This window comes from Sus scrofa, chromosome 2, assembly GCF_000003025.6.
Source record: "Sus scrofa isolate TJ Tabasco breed Duroc chromosome 2, Sscrofa11.1, whole genome shotgun sequence".
Classification (NCBI taxonomy): Eukaryota; Metazoa; Chordata; class Mammalia; order Artiodactyla; family Suidae; genus Sus; species Sus scrofa.
The window spans coordinates 46,740,392-46,765,133 of record NC_010444.4 but is presented as its reverse complement, the minus strand read 5'-3'; the positions used below and the strand labels follow the sequence as shown (position 1 = coordinate 46,765,133).

Genomic DNA, 24,742 nt, shown 5'->3' with positions numbered 1-24,742 from the left:
TAATATCTGTGCAGAATGCAAAGAATAAAGTATCATTCTATCTATCTAATCTCTCAAAACAGATTATATTAGAATAGGAAATATAATATACGTTCCAAAACAATAGCAGAATGAACAAGAGTGGGGGAAATATTTGCACAAAGTGGCTACAAAGATCAAGCAGATAAATCACAAATTCTTTTTTTTTTTTTTTTTTTGGTCTTTTCAAGGGCTGCTCCCGCGGCATATGGAGGTTCCCAGGCTAGGGGTCTAATGGAGCTGTAGCCACCAGCCTACACCTCAGCCACAGCCATGCCAGATCCGAGCTGTGTCTGCGACCTACACCACAGCTCATGGCAACACTGGATCGTTAACCCGCCTAGCAAGGCCGGGGATCAAACCCACAACCTCATGGTTCGTAGTTGGATTCGTTAACCACTGTGCCACGACGGGAACTCCTAAATTACAAATTCTGAATCAACTCAAAGGCAGAGAATGGAGTCAATGACTTAAGCATAATGAGCAACATAATGTCAACACATTTGATAACTTAGATGAAAAGGACAAATTTCCTGAAAGACTGCAACTTACTCAAACTGCCTCAAGAAGAAATAGAAAATAGACCTTATCTTATGAAAGAGACTGAATTTATACTTAAACACCGCTACGGACAGAATATTTGTCTCTCCCTAAAATTCATAAATTGAAGTCTAACCCCAATGTGATGCTATTTGGAGGTGGGGCCTTTGATGGGGGTGGGGGTGGGGGTGTGATTAGCTCATAAAGTTGAAGCCTTCATGAATGGGATTTGTGTCCTGATAAGGGGTTGAAGAGACCAGAGTTCTCCCTTTCTGCCATGTGAGGACAAAATGTTGACAAGAACTTAAAACAACTGAAACTCCAGAAGTGCTGGCGGGAGTGTAAACTGGTACCATTTTGAAAAACTGCTGGTCAGTTTCTTAAAAAGATAAACGCTTTGCACACAACACAGAAATTCTATTCATAAGGATTTACACAAGAGAAATAAAAACTTATGTCAAACAAAGAAGTGTACAGCAATGGTCACAGCTGCATTTTCCATAATAGATCAAAACTGGAAATCACACAAATGTCTATCAGGAGGAATGGTGGATAAATGAACTGTATACTGACCCAATGGAATACTACTCAGCAATAAAAAGAAGCAAACGCTATCGATATGTAACAACATGGATAACTCTTTTACTTAGCGTAATAAAAAGCATTATGCTAAGTAAAAAAGCCCAAACCCAAAAGTGTACATACTGTATGAGTCCGTTTATATGAAAGTCTAGAGAAGTCCAAACTAATCTATGGTGACAGAAAGCAGGGTAGTGGTTACCTGGGCTGGGGATGGAATTGACCCCAAAGGGGCACAAGGGAACTTTTGAGCATAATGGAAATATTTATACTTTAATTGTGGTGGTGGTTACAAGGGTACATACATTTGTCAAAACTCATCAAACTATACATTCAAAATCAGGGTATTTTATTGTAAATTAATTATATCTAAGTAGCGTTGACTTAGGAAAAAAACAGCATGGAAGTAGATGAAGGAGATAGATTACAGATGGGTGGTCAGACCAATTGGGTTTAAATCTCAGCTCTTGGGCCTCAGAGATGTGACTCTGGACAGATCACTCTACCTCTCAGATCCTCAGTTTCCTCATCTATATAGTGGGAGTACTGACACCTACATCAAATAGTTGTGTTGAGGAATAAGTATATATATGAAGAGTAAGGGTGTGTATATAAAGATACACACACATTAATATATTTATGAATATGGATATTTACATATCGATTCAATATATGATACTTCATAGTGCTCCAAGAATATTAATTCTCTTGTTTTTAACTTCCGGAACCAGAAGGCCATGGTATTTCTTGGAGATATTTAGCCAGCCCTTTGGACCCAAACAGTCCAGAAGAAATTACTGCGCGGAGTCACAGATCAGGCTGGCAGACACTACTCTCTTCCCTGGATAACGAGACAAAGCACAGGAAATTGTGGCTTGGCAGTGGTTCTTAGATAAAAGGAAGGCTTATAGGACAGACCATCCTGAGGGAGGAAGATGGGTAAGAAGCAGGGAAAGTCCAACTGAGGATAATAAGGCTTTTCCTCTCTGCTGCAATTCCAAGCTTTTCTTCAGTTCTATGATTGATGGTGTCTGTAGGTAACAAATAACTACCACGTCCAGTGCAGGGTAGCCTGGTGGAAAGAAACAGGCTTTGAGGTTTTCAGCCCTGAACTTGAGCGCCAACTTTTCCATTCCATGGGTGTGTGATCCTTGGCAGGAGAAGCAGGGTTTCTGAATCGCAGTCTCCTCATATCTATGAGAAGGATAATAAAGGAATCTAGTTCCTAGGCTGTCCTGGATATTAAATACCACAGGCTTCCACTGCAATCTACCAGAGACAGGGTACTCGGAGGCAGGCGTTCTGGAGCAGATTCCCCAGAGGCGGGTCCAGAATGTTCCCTCGGCCTGTTGGTGAAGCACCCTGGCACTGAGGGATGTGAGAGAGCTACTGGAGATTTCGCTGGGTCATGAAAGGCTTTGTCTTCCTCACCGCGTCCTCCCCAAGATCCTCCTGGAGGACCTCGGCTCTGCTCCCTACCACCGTTGAACATCTTGACCCTGAAATCCCCAGAGCAGAATGCTGAGTGTCCTTCCCGTGAGGAAGCACTGCATCACAGCTGCGTTCGGTCTGTGGAGGGTTTGGAAGTGACCCTTCCAAACATCTCCCCGCACCCAAGGCCTCCTTTCCCAGTTGATATGTGCACGTCCCGCCGCAGCCGCTAGGGGGAGCCTGGGCCGGGAGGCTGGGAAGTTGGGCAACTCTACTGAGGTCTTTGTTGCACTAGGAAATCTTTCCGTGCCTACAAGGACCTCACTCTAAATAGACCAGTATTCGCTGAATATTTGAGAAAGGAAAACTGTCCGACACTGAAAGGAAAATATCAGAAAGCCTCCTATTATCTCTGCACTCTCCCTTCACCAGCTTAGAAGCTAGTCTGTGTTTTTCCCATGCATCCTTTCAAAAGTTACTTCAGAAGCCGTTTAGAGAAGTAGGAAGAACAAGGTTCATGGATTCAAGACTGTTCTGGACTCTCACTGGTTATGGGGCCTTGGACATGTCTGTACTTTTCTGAACCTTTTTATTAATACTATTACCATTCATTGGTTCTGTTCATGGGTCATGCTGCTAAAAAATTACCTCATATCATCCTCACATCAATTATATATGGGAAGTGTTTGTTATCCCCATTTTATGGACTAAGAAACTGAGGCATAAGAAGTCACTTGCCCAAGGTTTTAATCCAGTAGAGTCGTTGAGATCTTTCTGACTCCAGAGTTTATGCTAAAGCACTTTTATCTCCAGTACACACTCTCATTTTTCCAATGAGCCTTAGCAATAATAATTATAAGGTCTTCATCATCTATTTTATCTTCAGACTTTAAAGTTATTCAAATGATTATTTATAGTTGAGATTATATTCAAGGTCACGGAAAGACCCTGTGTTTCAGGGTGAGTAACCTCCACAGAGGGCTGTGTGTGAGTACAAAGAGATCTGTGGAGAGGCCTGAAACTAAGACCATGATCATGAGCACAGCAGAGGCCAGATCAGAGCCGACCTCAGGAACAAATATAATGGCAGTAGGCTTCTCCTTCTGCCTTTGTCTCTGTCTTCATGTACAGGTGCTAAAGCATCTGGAACAGCCTTGTTTCTCCCTGGCCACTCCTTTGCCCCTGGGCAGAGGTCTCCAATCCCCTAATGAAGAGTCTGATGAAACAGCCCCCTCTCCCTGGCGCTGCTATGCGGGCTGACTTTATTCTTCTTTTGAAACCTACTGCATCTCTCTCAAAACATAGCCCTTCCTTCTATCCAAAAGATTCCTCTATTCTCCTTGTCCCCTCAGTCCCTGGTGGCTGCATGGCTTATAATAGCTAAAACCTGGAGCAACTTAAATGTCCATTCATAGAAGACTGTTATGCTACATCCTTATTTTGTTCATTAGTCACCTAAAGTTCAATTGTAGTTGAAATAAACACAACTCAAACTTCCAGAGGCCAAAATCGGGGCTAACTGGCTCATATAACTAAAAGGCTCAAGGAGATATAGCTTCAGGTCCAGTGGGATCCAGGTATCTGAACAATGTTTCAGGAAACTGCCTCTTTCCATCTCTTATCTCTCCTTTCTTCTTCTGCATATGTTTCATGCTCAGGCAGCAAAGATAGCCAACAGCTGCTCTGGCTTTTACCCCACAAAATTCACTACCCCCAAGGTAAAGAGTATCTCATGCACTAGTTAGAGCTATGGCTGCCCATTCTGGACTAATCTCTGTGATTCAGACCAAACAAAGTCTTAAGAGATAGATTATATAAAGGTATAGATAAAACATGAAACTTCTAGAAGAAAACATGATAAAATCTTTACAACCTTGGAACAGGCAAAGGTTTTTTTTTTTCTTTTTTTTTTTTTTAATTACTCAATGAATTTTATTAGGCAAAGGTTTTCTTAAACACCAAAAAAGAACTAGTCATAAAAGGAAAAAAAAATCATAAATTGGATTTAAGCAAAATTAAAAGCTGTTGTTTGAAAAACACTATTGGAAATTAAAAGGCAAGACTCAAACTGAGAGAGAACAATACATGTCCCTTAAACGTAAAATAATTTTGCTACTGTTAAAAATAAATGATGGAGTTCCTGTCATGGCGCAGCATAGACGAATCCATTAGTAACCATGAGGATGCAGGTTGGATCCCTGGCCTTGCTCAGTGGGTTAAGGATCTGGCATTGCCATGAGCTGTGGTGTAGGTAGCAGATGTGGCTCGGATCTGGCATTGCTGTGGCTCTGGTGTAGGCTGGCAGCAACAGCTCGGATTAGACCCCTAGCCTGGGAACCTCCATATGGCATGGGCACAGCCCTAAAATAAAAGGCCAAAAAAAGACAAAAAAATAAAAATTAAAAAAATTTTAAAAATAATAAAAATAAATGATATATATTTATACGAAAAGATTTTTGGAAATAGAGATTTGCGTTTTGTTCACCACTATGTCTCTAGCATCTAAAATGGTATACAACCAATATTTGTTGAATGAATTAATTGCCAAAATATACCACATAAATGAGATCAGTCAGTACACAGTATTATTTTTAATTTAGTAATATGTTAAAAAAAATTAAAACCTTCTCAGAGTCACTGAAGAACCCAAAAGTTAGTGAAGAATTGCTGGACCAAGATGCAGGCGAAGACATAACCATGGAGGTATCAGGAACTCAGGTCCCCTTTATTTATTTATTTATTTTTGTTCTTTTTGCTATTTCTTGGGCCGCTTTCGCGGCATATGGAGATTCCCAGGCTAGGGGTCCAATCGGAGCTGTAGCCACCGGCCTACACCAGAGCCACAGCAACACAGGATCCAAGCTGCGTCTGCAACCTACACCACAGCTCACAGCAACGCCAGATCTTTAACCCACTGAGCAAGGGCAGGGACCGAACCCGCAACCTCATGGTTCCTAGTCGGATTCGTTAACCACTGCACCACGACAGGAACTCCTCAGGGCCCCTTTAACCTGAAGACACTTATCAACTCCAGAAGTGTCTTAGACACCAAAAGCTTCCTCTTTCACAGTTCTGGGAACCCAATTCTGAAGTCAGTTTCACTGGGACAAAAATAAAGATGTCAGCAGGGCCACATTCCTTCCAGAGGCTCTAGGAAAGAAACTGTTCCTGCCTCATCCACTTTCTGGAGGCTGCTGGCATCCCTGGACTACTGCTAACATCGCTCCAGTCTTCCAGACCAGCATTTTCAAACATCTCTCTGCTCCATCTTCATATGCTCGTATCCCGTGTGTGTCTATATCAAATCTCCTCCTGCTTCTGTTATAAGAATTACATGTGGTGGACTTCCAGGTAATCCAGGACAATCCCCTCACCTCTAAATCCCTAACCTAATCATCTTTGCAAAGACACATTCCCAAATTAGATCACATTTACAGGTTTCAGGGATTGGGACCTGACATCATTGAAGGGCCATTTTTCAGCCTTCTAAAAGTAGCATCAAAAACCATCAAGTATCTAGTAATAAATATAGTGAAAGATGTACAACACTTCTATAATGGAAAACCACAAAAGATTACTGAGGGGAATAAAAATAAATCTAAATAAGTGAAAAGATATACCATTTTCATGAATGGAAGACAATATTTTAAAGATATCCATACTCTTCAAATGGATTATAAATTGCATACAATCCTGATCAAAAGATCAGGAATGTTCTATTGGGAGAAACTGACAAGCTGTTTCTACAATTTACGGGAAAAAGCAAAAGCTGAGATAAGCCAAGACAAACTTGAGAAAGAACAATGCTGGAGGTCTTGAACTACTAGATATCAATAGAAAGTTAACATATAAATGAATTTATATGATGATTGAGTTCTAAATTTTAATGTGTCTAGGGGGACCAGAGAGGCATAACCTTTAAATTACATCTTTCCCACTCACTGACCCCACTTTCCAGAGTAAGCACATCATTGCAGGGAGGGCTTTTGTTTACAATAAACTACTTAGAAGTAGGTACTCAGGAAATAGTCACTGAATTGACTTTCATAACCAAGTTCTCTCTGCAATTTTTAAAATAATACATGTAACATCAGCAAAAGGACTAATATCTTCCCATTCATGTCCATGATTTAGAGAAGTGATAAGTGATATACTAAACTTATATACTGATATTGGATATCAGATGAGTCGGTTTTCTATGAAGGCTTTTTCCCCAATATAATGAGCCACAGACCAAGAGGACAGTGGGACCAGTTCTGTACTTCAGCTGATATCTAGGAAGCACAGGGCTTATTCAGTAATTTCCTCGGGTTAGGTGTGTATTTTGCATCAGTGCCTTTATCTACACAAATGGCCCTGGGACCTCAGCCTATTGTGATTCAGCAAACAGTACCAGGTAGTGATCTGAGATCAGCTGCCTATACCAATAATGGCTCCATTGGACCTTATCTTTCTATTGTGGTTCCTCAAATTAGTATTTCTTTCTATTATAACAAAAAGAAAAAAAACAACAACAACAAAAAAAAAGAATCTCCATTGATTGCAAAGAGCAATGCCTGATATTATAGCATGATTACTTTCAGAATAAATTGAATCCTATACTTACCAGTAATAATTATCAGGTTAAAGAGACTTCAGTTTGCAAGATAAGAAGAAATCCTGTCAATTAGATAGTAGCCAATAAACCAACACCAAACTGTACCAGTATATTAAACATAATTAGCCTTCGGTTTTTAAAAATATTCAGCGGCAAAGTCAAGCATTTTCGGGGAAGATGTTACAATTGCCAAGGGTGGCTATAATTCACTCCTATATCTGAAGCTTCTGAAGCTGACAGAAGCCCAGAAGAGAGCGTGGTGTTTAAGAATACAGTGTAGGTAACACTTTTACTTTTATTGTTTTATTATTTTATTCATGCTTTATTTTCCTTTGTTCCCACTGTAGCAAGCCTTATTTAGGCCTTGTCACTAAATATACATATCTTAGCCCATTCAGGCTGCTATAACAAAACACCACAGACCGAGTGACTTACAAATAACAAAAATCTGGAGTTCCCGTCGTGGCACAGTGGTTAACAAATCCAACTAGGAACCATGAGGTTTCGCGTTTGATCCCTGGCCTTGCTCAGTGGGTTAAAGATCTGGCATTGCCCGTGAGCTGTGGTGTAGGTCACAGACACGGCTCGGATCCCGAGTTGCTGTGGCTCTGGTGCAGGTTGGCGGCTACAGCTCCAATTCGACCCCTAGCCTGGGAAACTCCATATGCCACGGGAGCGGCCCTAGAAAAGGCAAAAAGACAAAAAAATAAAAAATAACAGGAATTTTATTCTCACAGTTCTGGAGGCAGGATGTTTGGATCAGGGTGTCCACATGGTCAGGCCAGGCTCTAGCGAGCATGGTCTGGCCTCTGCTTCCCAATTCATAAATGGTCATCCTCTCACTGTGTCCTCGTATGATGGAAGGGTCTAAGGAGCTTTGTGGAGGCTCTGTTATAAGAGCACTAATCCCCTTCATGCTGGATCCATCCTCATGACCAGTTCATCTCTAAAAAGCCCCACCACCTAACACCATCACACTACACATTAGGTTTCAACATATGAATTTTGGGGAGACACAGATATCTAGTCTACAGCAATATGTTTATATCCAGGCTGTGCGTCTACCCTCTGTGCTGAATATCACAATCAAATCCTCTAAAAAAGCTAAAGCCATCTTTGCCAACCTGATATTCCTTGCAACAGTTAGGATTGGTTAGATTATGGTAAGGCAGTACACATCTCCACGTTTTAGCTGCTTGATGAAACGAAAGTTTATTTCTTGCTTACAAGGCATGTTCACTGCTGGCTGACAATGGGGCTGTACTCTCTGAAAATTCTCAGATCAGGGCAGAGAAAGGCTGTAATGGGTCATGATCCCCACAGCTGAAGGAAATCACACACTGGCATCTAACTCCTATGCCTAGAAGGGTTATCCATGATGGCCACTCACACTTCTTTGGCCAAGGCAAGACACATGGCTATGTCTAACATCAAAAGGGGCAGAGAAATGCTATCTGACCATGTGCCTATGGAGAGAAATGGACTATTATGAACAGCCCAAGTAACTCATATGTTTATAATAGGAGAATTTAAATAAAAGAAACATACAACATTATAGGGAAAAGTAAAATGAGGACCACTGAAATTAAAACTTTCAACAAAGAAAACTGATTGCCTCAGCACACCATCAGCATTAGGTTTGTTTCTTGTTTTTTGTTCCTCTGTTTTTTGCTTTTTAGGGCCTGGAAGTTCCCAAGCTAGGGGTTGAACCAGAGCTGCAGCTGCCAGCCTACACCATAGCCACAGTAACACGGGATCCAAGGAATGTCTTATATCTACACCACAGCTCATGGCAACACCAGATCCCTAATCCACTGAGCGAGGCCAGGGATCGAACCCACATCCTCATGGATGCTAGTTGGATTTCACTGCACCACAATAAGAACTCCAGCATTATTATTATTATTTTTTTAATTTCTTGGGCTGCTGCCACGGCATATGGAGGTTCCCAGGCTAGGGGTCTAATCGGAGCTGTAGCCACTGGCCTATGCCAGAGCCACAGCAACGCTGGATCTGAGCCGCATCTCCTACCTACACCACAGCTCACAGCAACGCCGGATCCTTAACCCACTGAGCAAGGGCAGGGACCGAACCTGCAACCTCATGGTTCCTAGTTGGATTTGTTAACCACTGTGCCACGACAGGAACTCCAGCATTAGTTTTTTAAGATATGTATTATATTAGCAATAAAGATTCTACATAATTAATTGCCTATTAATATTGTTTTCTCTCTGGAAAATTTAATATTTATCTCCTCAGTAGTTTCAGTACTAGCTGTATATTCATTTTGCTTAGTATATATTATATATGCAGAATATACAAATATACAAATTATATACATATAAGGTATGTGAAAAGGCATTTTTCTACTATTTAGTATTCCATCCAGGTATTCTGTTTTGTCTTATTTTTAACTCCTCATAACAATTGAAAATTCAGATATCTCAATAAGATATATTCATAGTCTAGAATAATATACCTGATTCTATCTTCCACAAGATAGAAAAGATAGTTGAGATAGAAAAAAAAAATCTAGAGTGGTTATTTTCTATTATTTTACCTCTCTGCTCAAAACTTTAAATTTTCCATGTTGTACTTGTTCAAATCCAAATACTAATGTTTAACACGGAATTACTTTAAAAAAAGAAAGAAAGAAACCATACAAAGAGCATGACTGTGTTCCAATAAAAATTTATTTACAAAAAAATTCTAATGTTTGCTTTTGCAGAGATTCCTCTTTCCCCTTTCAGAATGTGGAACTGTCACTGGGAAATAGCTGCCTAGCTCTCCTTGCAGCAGATACAGCTACTGGAATGTGAGCAGGAGTTGTTATTATTATAGATGTTACTATTAGTTAAAAAGCACTTATAAAGTGTATAATACGTACCAGGTATAGATATGTGTTTGTCAAACATTAACTCATTTAATGCACATAACAATCCTACAAAGTAAGTTCTATTATTGCCCCCATTATACAGATGAAGAAACTGAGGTTCAGAGTAGTTGAGTGAGGAACACAGCTAATAAGTCACAGAGATGAAATTCCTGCCCAAGATATCTATTTCCAAAGTCCATTCTCTTAATTAACAATTGCATTATGCTTCCTCTAGGGCCAGGAAGCCTTTTTCTTTTTTCGGGGTTGGGGGGACAGGGTCTCTAAAAGGCAAGTGAGGCTTTCCTATCTATTCTGTGGCCCCAGGGCATGGCAGAGCCACACAATGGAAGGATCCTGGGTTTCTGATGAGCTACAGGGAAGCAAGCTGCCCACTGACCATGAACTCCAACAATGGACTACCATGGGAATAAAAATAAACTTCAACTGAGGCAAGGCACTAAAATTTTGGTTTTGTTTCTTATAGCATCTACTGTTTCCAACTGAAACACATGGCAACCAAGACCCATCACAATGTGTCTTGGTCCAGAGTCAGAGACCTGGATTCCAGCCCCAGCACAGATTCTGACTTACTGTGTGACCTTAAAGAAACATTACTTCTCTCAATGCTACAGTTGAAAGGTAAGAGGGTTGGATTAATTCAAATCTGTGTTTCACTTTCTATCTTAAATATTGCTTGAATCTTCTTGAAAATAGGATTCCATGGCCAAATAAGGTGGGAAATTTGGGGCTACTACATTCTCCCATTAGAGATACATAAGTATGTACTGAATGAAGGCCTTGAGACATCCTTCTGCAACGACTGTAATAATATTCACTGGATGGAATTAACCACAGAACCTCTTAATTTTTTTTCTTTGGGATAAATTTATTAATATGTTGTAATTACAGTTAATAAAACTGTATTGTATATTTGGAAGTTGCTAAGAGAGCAGATCTTTAAAGTTCTCATCATAAGAAAATGATTTGGGGAGTTCCCACTGCGGCTCAGCGTGTTAAGAACTTGACATAATATTCATGAAGATGCGGGTTCAATCCCTGGCCTCACTCAGTGGGTTAAGGATCTGGCATTGCTTCAAGCTGTGGTGTAGTCTGCAGATGCGGCTCAGATCTGGCATTGCCTTGGCTGTAGCATAGGCCAGCAGCTGTAGCTAGGATCGGACTCCTAGCCTGTGAACTTCCATATGCCACACATGTGGCTATAAAAAGAAAAAATTTTGGGGGTGTCTTTTTAGGGCCAAACCCACAACACATGGAGGTTCCCAGGCTAGAGGTTGAATCTGAGCTGTAGCTGCCAGCCTACGCCACAGCAACAGCAATGCCAGATCCTTAACCCACTGAGCAAGGCCAGGGATCGAACCTGCATCCTCATGGATGCTAGACAGATTCATTTCTGCTGAGTCGCGATGGAAACTCCCAAAAAAAGAAAATAATTTTGTAACTAGGTGTGGTGATAGATATTAATTAGGCTTATTGTGGTAACCATTTTGCAAATGGTACAAATACTGAATCATTAATTTTATATCTGAAACTAATATGTTATATGTTAATTATATCTCAATTAAAACAATACTTAGGAGTTCCCATCGTGGTGCAGCAAGAACAAATCTGACTAGGAACCATGAGGTTGCAGGTTCGATCCCCGGCCTCGCTCAGTGGGTTAAGGATCTGGCGTTGCTGTGAGCTGTGGTGTAGGTCACAGACGAAGCTTGGACCTGATGTTGCTGTGGCTCTGGCGTAGGCCGGCAGCTGTAGCTCCAATTTGACCCCTAGCCTGGGAACCTCCATATGCTGTGGATGCGGCCCTGAAAAGACAAAAGACAAAAAAAACCAAAAAACAAAAAAACCAATACTTAGAGGGAAACTAGTGTAGTAAGAAATGTAGTTTGGAAAATGGTGATGTAAAATTCAAAGTTCTAAAAATGCTCTGCATTTTCAAAGTTCTAAAAATGCTCTGCATGGTTCTCTACCTTACCAAATTAATAGACATGGCTCCAATCAGGTTACCTCCGTATTGCTATACATATGTAGCATACATCTTCACTGAGAGCTGGAACATCTCACATTGTTTCCTGAAGCTGAAATGACCCTTCTCATCTCTCCATCACTCCAAGTCTTTCCTATACTTCAAGGATCAACTTAACACTGTACCTGGTCCATGAAGACCTCACAGTGTGCATCAGCTCATATCTTACTTCTCTCTTACTCAAGACACAATAAACTGTCTGGACCAACCATAGACATTTTTGGCTTGGACTCCCGTAAAATGTTTCTTGAAAGAGGGTGTTTGTAGGGCAAGAAATAACTAAAAGATGAATTCCTCAAACTTTTTTGATGTGCATGGCTTGAACAAAGACAAAAATTAGACTTGAAACATTTACAAACAAGAAACACATGTATTTATTCCTTGGGGGAGAAATGGGAGAACATGCTTCATGGTTCTTAGTCAAGAGAATCTATGAGGATCAAGTGAAGAGTGAGATGCAGTTCTAGTTGGAAATTTCAGATAGTCTGCAGATAAGAGGTTTTGTGTTGGGGTTCTCTACCAAGCTGAACATTGACTGCCTGGGCTTGGCTATATATTCAGTTTGCCTACCCTACATTATGACAGTCTCCTTTGGCACTTTGGAATATCTGATCTATCAGCATAAACACCAGGGTGCCCATTATATTTCATGTATTGCCCCAACACAGTCCAAAATAAAGTTCTGTTTTTAATGAAGTACGGATGCCCAAAATATTAACATATATGAAAGAAAAAACAGACAACTGAAACATAGTAAAAGAGGAAGGAACACTTCTTAACTCATTCTTTGAAGCCAGCATTATCTTGATTCCAAAGCCAGGCAATGAATCCACAAGAAAGGAACTACAGAAAACTATATCCCTTATGAATATAGATGTAAAAATCCTGAACAAGATACCAATAAACCAAATCTAGCAGTGTATAAAAAGGATTATACACCATGACAAAGTAAAATTTATCCCAGTAATTCAAGGGTGATTCAATGGAGGAAAATTAATCAATGTAATACAGCATATTAATAAAATAAAGCACAAAGTCACATTAGCTTCTCAATAGATGCAGAGAAAGTTTAGTCAAAATCCAACACTCTCTTGTGATAAGGACACTTAACAAAGTAGGACTAGATGGGAACTTCCTCCATCTGATTAATGGCATCTATGGAAAAACTCACAGCTAACATCATAGTTAATGAGGAAATACTTTGCCCCTAAGGTCAGGAACAGGACTGGGATATTTATCTCACCACTTCAAATCAACATTGTAGTGGAAGAGCTAGGCAAGGTAAGAAAAAGAAATAAAAGTCATCAGGCTATTGAAACAAAATAGCCTAGAAATAAACCCTCACATATATGGTCAATTAATTTATGACAATAACATACAACATGGAAATGATAGTCTCCTCAATAAATAGGGTTGAGAACACACACACACACAGAGATGAATATTATACATCCATAAAAAAGAATGAAATTTTGCCATTTACAACATATAGATAGATTTTGAGGGCATTATACTAAGTGAAATAAGTCAGATAAAGACAAATACCAAATGATATCACTTATATGTGGAATCTAAAACAACAACAAGAAAAAAAACAAGCTTATAAATAGAAAATAGATTGGTGATTGCCAAAGGTGAGAGGTAGGAGGTGAGAGAAATGAGTGAAGGGGGACAAAAGGTATAAATTTCCAAGAGATTTGGAAATTGCTGAGAGAGTAAATCTTAAAAGTTTGCATCAAAAGAAAAAAATTTTGTAACTATTCATGGTGATGGATATTAACTAGACTTACTGTGGTGATCATTTCACAATGTATACAAATATTAAATCATTATGTTTTAAACTTTAAACTAATATAATACTATATGCCAATTATACATCAACAACAGCAAGAAAAAACAAGTTAAAAAAAGTTTTTATAAGTCATCAGATTGGAAAGGGAAGAGTAAAACTTATCTCTATTCATGGATGACCCACTGAGAAGAAAACTGAACAAAGGAAGACTTGAATATTGAACATCCAACATAGCCAAGAAAAATGAAAGATGGTATAAATAAATGGAAAGACATTCCATGTTCATGGATTGGAAAATTCAACATTATTAAGGCAGGTATACTACCCCAAACTGATCTACATATTCAATACAATCTCTTTCAAAACCAGCTAGTGTAGTTTCAGAAATTGACTATCAGATTCTAAAGTTCATATAGAAATACAAACAATCTTGAAAAAGTAGAACAGCATAAGAAGAATCACACTTCTTCAAAACTTACTAAAAAGTCAGAGATCCTGTTGTGGCTCAGCAATAATAAACCTGACTAGTATCCATGAGGACATGAGTTTGATCCCTGGCCTTGCTCAGTGGGTTAAATATCAGGCATTGCCATGAGCTGTGGTATATGTTGCAGACCTGGCTAGGATCCTGCATTGCTGTGGCTATGGCATAGGCTGGAATTGCAGCTCCAATTCGAACCCTAGCCTGGGAACTTTCATATGTTGCACATGCAGCCCTAAAAAAAAAGCAAAAAACAAACTTTACTAAAAAGTTACAGTCATTAAAATAGTGTGGTGCTGGCATTAGAATAGACATATAGGAGTTCCCGTCGTGGCGCAGTGGTTAACGAATCCGACTAGGAACCATGAGGTTGCGGGTTCGGTCCCTGCCCTTGCTCAGTGGGTTAAGGATCCGGCGTTGCCGTGAGCTGTGGTGTAGGTTGCAGACGCGGCTCGGATCTCGCATTGCTGTGGCTCTGGCGTAGGCCAGAGACTACAGCTCCGATTGGACCCCTAGCCTGGGAACCTCCATATGCCGCCAGAGCGGCCCAAGAAATAGCAAAAAGACAAAAAAAAAAAAAAAAAGAATAGACATATAGATCAATAAAATAGAATTTAAAGTTCAGAAATGAACCCATACATCTATGGTTAATTGATTTTTGACAAGGGCGCAAGACCATTTAATGGGAATGGATAATTTCTTTAACAAATAGTGCTCAAACAACTTCATATACAGATGCAAAATAATGAAGCTGGGCCCTTCCCTCACATCATACATAAAAATGAACTCAAAATGGGTCAAAGATCGAAATATCAGAGCTAAAACTGTGAAACTCTTTAAAGAAAATGTAAGGATAAAGCATTATGATCTTATCAGTAGATTCTTAGATATGACACCAAAAGCACAAGTAATAAAAGAAAATACATATATTCTACTTCGTCAAAATTAAAAGCTTTATGTATAAGAGGACATGAAAAGACAAACCACAGAATGGGAGAAAGTATTTTTAAATCGTCTATCTAAGTGTCTAATGTCTAGAATATATAAAGAACACTTACATCCCTACAACAACAAAATAGCAAATAATCCAATTAAAAAGTAGGCAAATAAATTCTTTTCTCAAAAAAAAATTATAAGCATGAAAGACCCAGAACTGCCAAAGCATTTCTGAGGAAAAATAGCAAAGCTGGATCCATAACCCTTCTAGACTTCAGATAATACTACAAAACTACAGTAATGAAAATAGTGTGATATTGGTACAAAAACAGACATATAGATCAACAGAACAGAATAGAGAGCCCAGAAATAAACCCACACAGCTATGGTCAATCTACAACAATGGAGGCAAGAATTTACAGAGAAAAGATAGTCTCTTCAGCAAGTGGTGTTGGGAAAGCTGGACAGCTACATGTAATCTAATTAAATTAGAACATTTCCTCACACTACATACAAAAATGAACTCAAAATGGTTTAAAGACCTAAATATAAGACACAACACCATAAAACTAGAAAAGAAGATAGGCAACTGTCTCAAATATAAATCGTAGCAATATTTTCTTGGGTCAGTTTCCCAAGGCAAAAGAAATAAAAGTAAAAATAAACAAATGGAACCAATTTAAACTTAAAAGCTTTGCACAGCAAAGAAAACAATTAACAAAACAAAAAGACAACAAAATGGGAGGAAATATTTGCAAACTATGTCTGACAAGGGATAAATATCCAAAATTCATAAACAGCTCATAAAATTCAATAACAACAACAAAAATAACCCAATCAAAAATAGGCAGAAGACCTAAACAGACATTTCTCCAAAGAAGACATACAGATGGCCAATAGGCACATAAACAGATGCTTAACATTGCTAATTATTAGAGAAAGGCACCTTCATACCAGTCAGAATGGTTTTCATCAAAAAGTCTACAAACGAATGCTAGAAAGGGTATAGGAAAAGGGGAACCCTCTTACACTCCTGATGGGAATATAAACTAGTACAGTCACTATGGAAAACATGGAGGTCCTAAAAAACCTGAAAATAAAGCTAATGACCTAGCAATCCCACTCCTGAGCACATATCCAGAAAAGATGAAAACCTAATTTAAAAAGATATACATATCAATGTTCATAGCAGCACTATTTACAATAGTCAAGACATGGAAATAGTCCCAAATGCCCATCTACAAATGATTGGTTTAAGATGTGGTATATATAAATGAATCACTTTGCTGTACACCTGAAATTAACAAAATATTATAAATCAACTATACTTCAATTAAAAACCAAGGTAAGTTAGAAAATACTTAGAAAATATTTTGAACTCAATAAAAATAAAAACCTAATACCAAAATTTATGGGATGCAGCTAAAGCAGGGGTTAAGGGGAAAAGGTTACCTCTTAGAGTATTGACAATGAAAACAAAAATAAACAAACGGGACCTAATCAAACTTAAAAAGTTTCTGCACAGAAAAGGAAACCCTAAACAAAACTAAAAGACAACCCACAGAATGGGAGAAAATCTTTGCAAATGAGTCAACTGACAAGGGATTAATCTCCAAAATTTATAAACACCTCTGCAGCTCCATACCAAAAAAACAAACCCCATCAAAAAAATGGGCAGAAGATCTAAACAGACAGTTCTCCAAAGAAGACATACAGACATACAGATGGCCAAAAAACACATGAAAAGATGTTCAACATCACTCATTATTAGAGAAATGCAAATCAAAACCACTATGAGGTATACCACCTTACACCAGCCAGAGTGGCCGTCATCAAAAAGTCTACAAACAATAAGTGCTGGAGAGGGTGTGGAGAAAAAGGAACCCTAGTACACTGTTGGTGGGAATGTAAATTGGTGCAACCATTGTGGAAAGCAGTATGGAGATTCCTCAGAAAACTAAAAATAGAACTACCATTTAATCCAGCAACCCCACTCCTGGGCATCTATCCAGAGAAAACCATGACTCGCAAAGATGCATGTACTCCAATGTTCATTGCAGCACTCTTTTCAACAGCCAAGACATGGAAACAACCTAAATGTTCATTGACAGAGGAGTGGATCCGGAAGATGTGGTACATATACACAATGGAATATTACTCAGCCATTAAAATGAACAAAATACCAGCATTTTTAGCAACATGGATGGACCTAGAAATTATCATGCTAAGTGGAGTCAGCCATACAATGAGACACCAACATCCAATGCTTTCACTGACATGTGGAATCTGAAAAAAGGACAGACTGAACTTCTTTGCAGAACAGATGCTGACTCGCAGACATTGGAAAACTCATGGTCTCCGAAGGAGACAGTTTCGGGGGTGGGAGGGATGTGCTTGGGTTGTGGGACGGAAATCCTGTGAAACTGGACTGTGTGATCATTATACAACTATAGATGTGATAAATTCATTTGAGTAATAAAAAGAAAAAAGAGGAAAAAAAAGCTGCAGGGACAGCATTAAAAAAGGGGGGAAAGGTTAAAAGGAAAGAATTCAGGTCTGAAAACCATTTGAACTGTATATTTACAATTGGTGAATTTCATGGTATGCAATTATACCTCAATAAAACTGTTAAAATGTGAAAAAAAATTATATATACAAGTCACGAACAATCACATGAACAGATGTTCAACATCATTTGTCATTAGAGAAATATAAATCAAATCCACAATTAGATACCACTTCACAACCACTAGGATGACAATCATCAGAAGTCAGATAATAATAAGTGTTGGCAAGGATGTGGAAAAATTGGATTTCTTCTACGTTGCTATTGGGAATGTATAACAGTGCAGCCACTTTGAAAAAGGCAATTCCTCAAAAAGTTAACTGTAAACTGATCATATGACTCAGCAATTTTACTCCTAGGTATATATCCAAGAAAATTGAAAACATATATTCACACAAAAATCTGTACACAGACATTCATAAAAATTTTACTCAGCCAAAAAGTGAATCTCCAGCAACTGAAGAATGGATAAACAAAATGTGGTCTGTTCATTCAATGGGTTATTATTGAGTCACAAAAAGAAATTAAATATCAATTTATACTACAACATGAATCAACCTTGATACATCATGTTAAGTGAAAGAACTCAGACACAGAAGGTCATATCCTGTACTGTTCTATTTATACAAAAAAAAATCTAGACAAGGGAAACCCATAAAAATATAAAGCAAATCAGTGATTACCTGGGTCCAAGGGAGGGAGGAATGGGAGTGACTGTTCATGAGTCAGCAGATTCTCTTTGGGGCAATGAAAATTCTCTGGACTTAGACAGTTGCATAGTGGTGATGGTTGCACTTCTCTGTGAATAGAGTAGACTGTATACTTCTAGAGGTGACTTCCATGGTATGTACATTCTTCCTCAAAAAATACATAAATAAATAAATAAAAGCATAACAAGTAGGTTCACTCCTTGGAGAAAATCCCAGCAAAAGGACTTAGGGAAAGGTATTTAGTCTTTTAGGGCACCACTTCTTCATTTGCCAATTAGACACAATACCCTCACCTCCACAAGCTTGTGGCTAAATCAGTCTATGTGTGGTTCTGAGCCCAGTGTCCTTTATCCTGTTTGCATTCTTGAATCTAAGGTGAATCTGAACTTTTCTTCTTTTTTATAGCAATGCCCTCTGTCCAGTCTAGTCAGGTTTTTGGTTTGGTTTGGTTTTTCCTATGTCCTCTCCCCTTCTGAAAGTCCTGGGCAAGGAGAATAAGTAACATTCACTGAGGACCTATTATGCGCCAGACTCTGGTGTGAAATACTACACTTAATTTAGGTCCCCTGACGGTAGCCTGGGTCAGCTGTGTTCATCTCTACTTTAAAGAACAGAAACTGAGGCCTGACTTAAAAATTCTCTCCAAGTCATGCCATTCAGAAGAGTAGAATGTTGGAGTTCCAGTTGTGGCACAGTGGTAATGAACTCGACTAGTATCCATGAGGATGTGAGTTTGATCCCTGGCCCTGATCAATGGGTTAAAGATCTGGCATTGCTGTGAGCTGTGGTGTAAGTCACAAAAGTGGCTAGGATCCTGCATCGCTGTGGCTATGGTGGAGGCTGGCAGCAGTACCTCAAATTCGACCCCTAGCCTGGAAATCTCCATATGCCGCGGTACAGCCCTAAACAGGAAAAAAAAAAAAATAGGAAGAGTAGAATGTTGAATTTAGATGGCCCCCAACTCAAATCTGCCTATATCTTCCATAAATTTTTCCTAGGCCTCCTGATCTTCAGTTTCCTCATCTATAAAACAGGGACCCTGGGAGAATCTCTGCTGTGGAGCGGCTTTGAAAGTTAAATGATATAGAAGATGCACTTAACACAGATCCTGAAATACATGTTAGCTATTGTTCTCTTATGTAAATCTGATTGGTGGCTAAATTTGGATTAGAAACTCTATTTGTGGCATCCAAAGCCTTTTCTCACCCTTCCCCTTCTCTTCTCTATACCTTCCCAGCTACTTACCCTATCAGTTGACAAGCAGAACATGTATGGAAATGTAAGTCAGCAGGGAGCAGGACTAAGAACAAATTATCAAATGGTTAAAAATTATTCAGTTTCCCCCAAACTTGTCAATCACAGTGTTTCTTGCATGGATGTCCCCATGTGCTCATGCTCTCTTTCTCCCTCTTTCTCTCTCTCTCTCACTCAAACACACACACACACACACACACACACACACACACACACACACACACACACACACACACACACGAGTTCTCTTGCTATTTTTGAGTAGCCAGCCCTAATAGCTTCATGGAAAAACGTATGCAGCTTGATCCAGAATTTCACTGGAACATCCCCAGAAAGTTTCCCATCTTGGCCTTTCACAAAAACTCCAAGACACGATTGAAAATTTGCACCAACCCCTCCACCCCTTTTGTGTCTTCTAGTAAACGAGCTCCTGGCCTCTCACAGCTACATCTGGTCTCAGTGGAATGTACTTATCAATGTTACTACAGGGGAATGAGGCCAACAGCCTGGTGTCCTGGTGACTGAGGAAGCTTGTACAAGCTCGTGACATGTCAGCAACAAGTGGGTTGACATGCGATTTCAATTTTTTATCTTCTTGTAACTTCCATCTGACTCAGAATCCCTCCCCGTATGCACCCACCCTTCCAGATTCATTCTTTTTTTCCGTCTCTCAATCCCACTTGCTTTCCTATTCAGTCTATTAGCATCAGTTGAGTATTAGCTCTTACTATGATCATTATTAACCACTGCTATTGTAGCTTACCGGGGTCACTAGCCCAGTTGGGCTCCCTGGTACAGTACAGCAAAAGGATTTTCCAGTCCCTAGAAGACACCATGGAGTGGGCAGAGGGCTTTGGGTTAGACAGGTCCAGCTTTGCATCCAGCCTTCTTCTGAAAGAACTTGAATACGGTCCTTCTCTTGAACCTGTGTCTTTGTTTGTCAAAGGTACCAATTAATCCCCATCTAGCTAGGTTTTTGCTGGGAAATAAATGAAGAGATGTAACAGGTACCAACAATTAACATTGTCATTGCTGTCACTGTTGTTGCTCTCAGGATTTTTTTTTTTTTCTTTTTGGCCACACCCAGAGCATATGGAAGTTCCCAGGCTAGGGGTCAAATGGGAGCTACAGCTGAGGCCTCTACCACAGCCACAGCGATGCAGGATCCAAGCCATGTCTGCGACCTACACCACAGCTCATGGCAATGCCAGATCTCCTACCCACTGAGACCAGAGATTGAAGCCACATCTTCATGGACAGTAGTCAGATTCGTTTCCACTGCACCACAACGGAACTCCACTCTCAGGATTCTAAGAACCACCTGACAGGAATCTATTTCAGTTCATACTCTCAGTGCAAACTGTTATGCCACTGTTAAAAAATTAACTGGGAGATGTCTAAACCTCAGGAGTATACATCTCTTTATACCCAGACACCCAACTTCTAGAATTGCGTCTAAAGGAAAAATCGCAGATGTGGGCAGAGATTTAGCTACAAGAATGATCATCACAGAGCGTGCCTATCATGGCTCAGCGGAAACGATTCTAACTAGAAACCATGAGGACTCAGGTTCTATCCCTGGCCTCGGTCAGTGGGTTAAGGATCCGGTGCTGCCATGAGCTGTGGTGTAGGTCGAAAACTTGGCTCAGATCTGGCATTGCTGTGGCTGTGGCGTAGGCCAGCGCCTACAGCACCAATTCGACCCCTAGCCTGAGAACTTCATATGCCATGGGTACAGCCCTGAAAAGACCAAAAAAAAAAAAAAAAAGAATGATCATCACATATTATTGTTTATGACACTGAAAAATCATAAATGATTTTTTGTAACATAAAATGTAAACATGGAAAATGATTTTTCAGCAGGTTCAATGCCTGACCCAGGAACTTCCATATTCTGCTGGTGATGCCAAGAAAGAAAGGAAGGAAAGAAGGAAGGAAGGAAGGGAGGAAGGAAGATAAGAGATGATTTTTTATGTAGATGATGGAACTCCAAGTGGACAGTTAGCAACCCTTTAAATGCAGTAAAAGAATGCTAATGACATGGGAAGGTTGTCGACTGCATAATGGTGAAAGCTGTAAAAAGCAGTTATAAAACAGAATCTAGAATATGGTCCTAATTTTATATGAAGGAAGGGCTAAAAACGACATGAAGAGTGTATAGAGAAAAGGCCAAAAGGATAATGATTAAAATGCTCACAGTGGGTATTCTCTTGCACTACTTATATTTCTATTTTGTATTTTCTTTTTCTTTTTTTTTTGACCACACCCATGACATATGGAAGTTCCTGGGCCAGGGATCCAACCTGATCCTTAGCAGTGACAACACTGAATCCTTAACTGCTAGGCCACCAGAGAATCTTATTTTGTATTTAAAAAATTTTTTTTTTTTTTTTTTTTTTTTTTTTTGCTTTTTAGGGCCACACCTGCAGCATGTGGAGGTTCCCAGGCTAAGTGTTGCAATGGAGCTACAGCTGCCGGCCACAGCCATAGCCACAGCAATGCAGGATCCAAGCCACATCTGCGACCTACACCACAGCTCACAGTACCGCTGGCTCCTTAACTCTCTGAGCGAGGCCAGGGACTGAACCCACAACCTCGTGGTTCCTAGTTGGAGTCATTTACCACTGCGCCACAATGGGAACTCCGTATTTTCTAAATTTTTGATACTGAAAATATTGAGAAAAAAATAAATTATTTTGGTAAGTTTTATTAAAGCAAATCCATACACACCAAAAACTTGTACAAATCCTAGCACAGCTTGATGGATTTTGATAAAGGAACTCTTCTGTATAATTAGCACCAGCTCATGAAATATAACTTTTACTAGCACCACAGTCATTACTTGACCCCCCAAGGAGAACCACTATTCTGATTTCTAACCATCTAGACCAATTTAGTTTGATTTTAAGTACTTGACAAATGGAATCATTCCATACACTTTCTAAAGTTCAGTTCCTTTCACTTAACATTCTGAGTGTCCATGTTGTGTATGTAATAGTTCATTCATCCTCAATGCTGTATTCTATTATTTGAACATAAAAACACAATTAGCTATCTATTCTTCTCTCCATGTACATTTGTATTATGATTTGTTTTGGTACCACGAACAATGCTACTGGGAACTTAGGTACACATGGAATTGCTGGTCAGAGGAAATGTATGTGTATAGTTTAGTAGATACTGTCAAACAGTTTTCCTAAATAGTTATTCTAATATACACTTCCACAAGTGGAGCAAGAAAGTTCTACGTACTCAGCTCTAGTTATGTGTCAACACTTGGTACTGTCTGGTGTTTGCATGAGCCATTTCTTTCTTTTTTTTTTTTTTTTTTTTCTTTTTTTTTTTTTTTTTTTTTTTGCCATGCCTGTGGCACTTGGAAGTCCCCAGTCCCAAGGCCAGGAATCAAATCTGCACCACAGCAGTGACCCAAGCCACTGAAGTGACAATGCCAGATCCTTAACCCACTGAGCCACCAGCAAGTCCCATTTTAGCCATTTTTAGTGGCATCACTTGAAGCTCTATTTTACATTTTCCAAATAACTAGTGGAATTTAATATTCTTTCAAATATTTATTGCCATGTGGATATTCTCTTTAGTGAAGTACCTGATCAAGTCCTTTGCCTATTTTTCTATTGGGTTATCTGGTTTTTTTCTTATTGACTGGCAAGAATCCGTATGTTCTGCATACAAGTTATAACAGATGCATGTACTGCAAACATCCTTTCCCATTGTGTAGACTTGATTTTTTTTTAATCCCTTAACAGTGTCTTTAATGAAAGTATTAATGCCCTGTAGTTCAGTAGGATCCTTGCTGTGTCTTCTGGCATACGTGAGCCCCTGCTCATCATCCAGAGACAGGAAAGGCAAACCCAGACTCAGAATGTACTATTACCCCACTCGCAGTATTGCTTTTGTTATCTGAGTCCTTGAGAAAGATGCCAAAATGGGATTGAATATGCAATGATTTTCATTTAAGAAATTAGCGAGGGAGCTATAAAAACCTGGGAGGGCCATCAAACCACAAATATAGGAGACCCAAGTATAGGAGTGAGGGAGGAAAGGTGGGGTGACAGCATCCCAAACTGTCATGGGAGATTTTGCAAGGCTATCAGGAGTCCTTGAGCAGAAGTCAGCTGTCGGACTTCAGAGCTGTCCCCCGTCACCCTGGAATGGGTCTGCCTTCATATCCTCACCATGCTTATTCATTGGCTGACACCAACCAGAGGGAAGCATGGTCTCTGCACAAACACAGTGATGGATTTCAGAGCACAGTGGGCCTTTGGTCAATTACCCTCCCTGTAGTTCGAGTTCTGCTAGGGGTGCTCTCATAGCCACTACACCAAAGGAATATGGAAGAAGTAGTGGTAAGTGGGGAAGGTGACTAATATGTTCATTTTTAAAATACTGAGTTTGGTACATCTTTCTTCTTAGATATTCAGTACTGAATATCTTCAGCAATCTAGGATATTCATCTTAGATATTCTGAATATATACAGAATTCAGCAAGTGGGTCTGGGCTGCTCAGACAGGACCTTAGGGAGTGATGCCTAGAAGAGCTTTGTGAGAAAAGGACTATCAGGTATCTCCTGAAAGGAGATATAACCGCCCAGAGGGAACCCAGGGATTTCCGTGACTTCTCACTCTACCCAAAGCTCTTTCTGCTCAGTTGAGCAGGTGGAGAACAGAGGGGGAAGAAAGAAAAGAGGCCTTGTGTGGTAGGGCCCCTCATTACTAAAACACCTCCCCAAATATGGCAGTCCAAGACTGCTGACATGTTTCTGCTCTGTTTGTTTCAGCAGAGCAAATTGGTTTTTCCTAATTTGAAAGTGAATGTGGCCAAAAGTAATTTGTATCAGTATTTCAATAAGAATTTTAGAGGGAAGCCAATGTGCATTCATTATACATATGAGTGAGCTTGC

General features: G+C 39.6%; 1 long non-coding RNA gene across 4 annotated transcripts in view; it reads right to left on the bottom strand.

The window, feature by feature from the left end:
- LOC102164222 overlaps positions 1 to 24,742 on the bottom strand; it is a 100,817-nt gene that overhangs the window by 5,356 nt on the left and 70,719 nt on the right. For 2 of the 4 annotated variants that reach the window (XR_002341570.1, XR_002341571.1), the window contains exon 4: positions 18,543 to 18,713. The exons of the other annotated variants lie outside the window; for them this stretch is intronic. This is a non-coding gene — a long non-coding RNA (uncharacterized LOC102164222). The remainder of the gene's footprint in view (positions 1 to 18,542; positions 18,714 to 24,742) is intronic. 4 annotated transcript variants of the gene reach the window in all.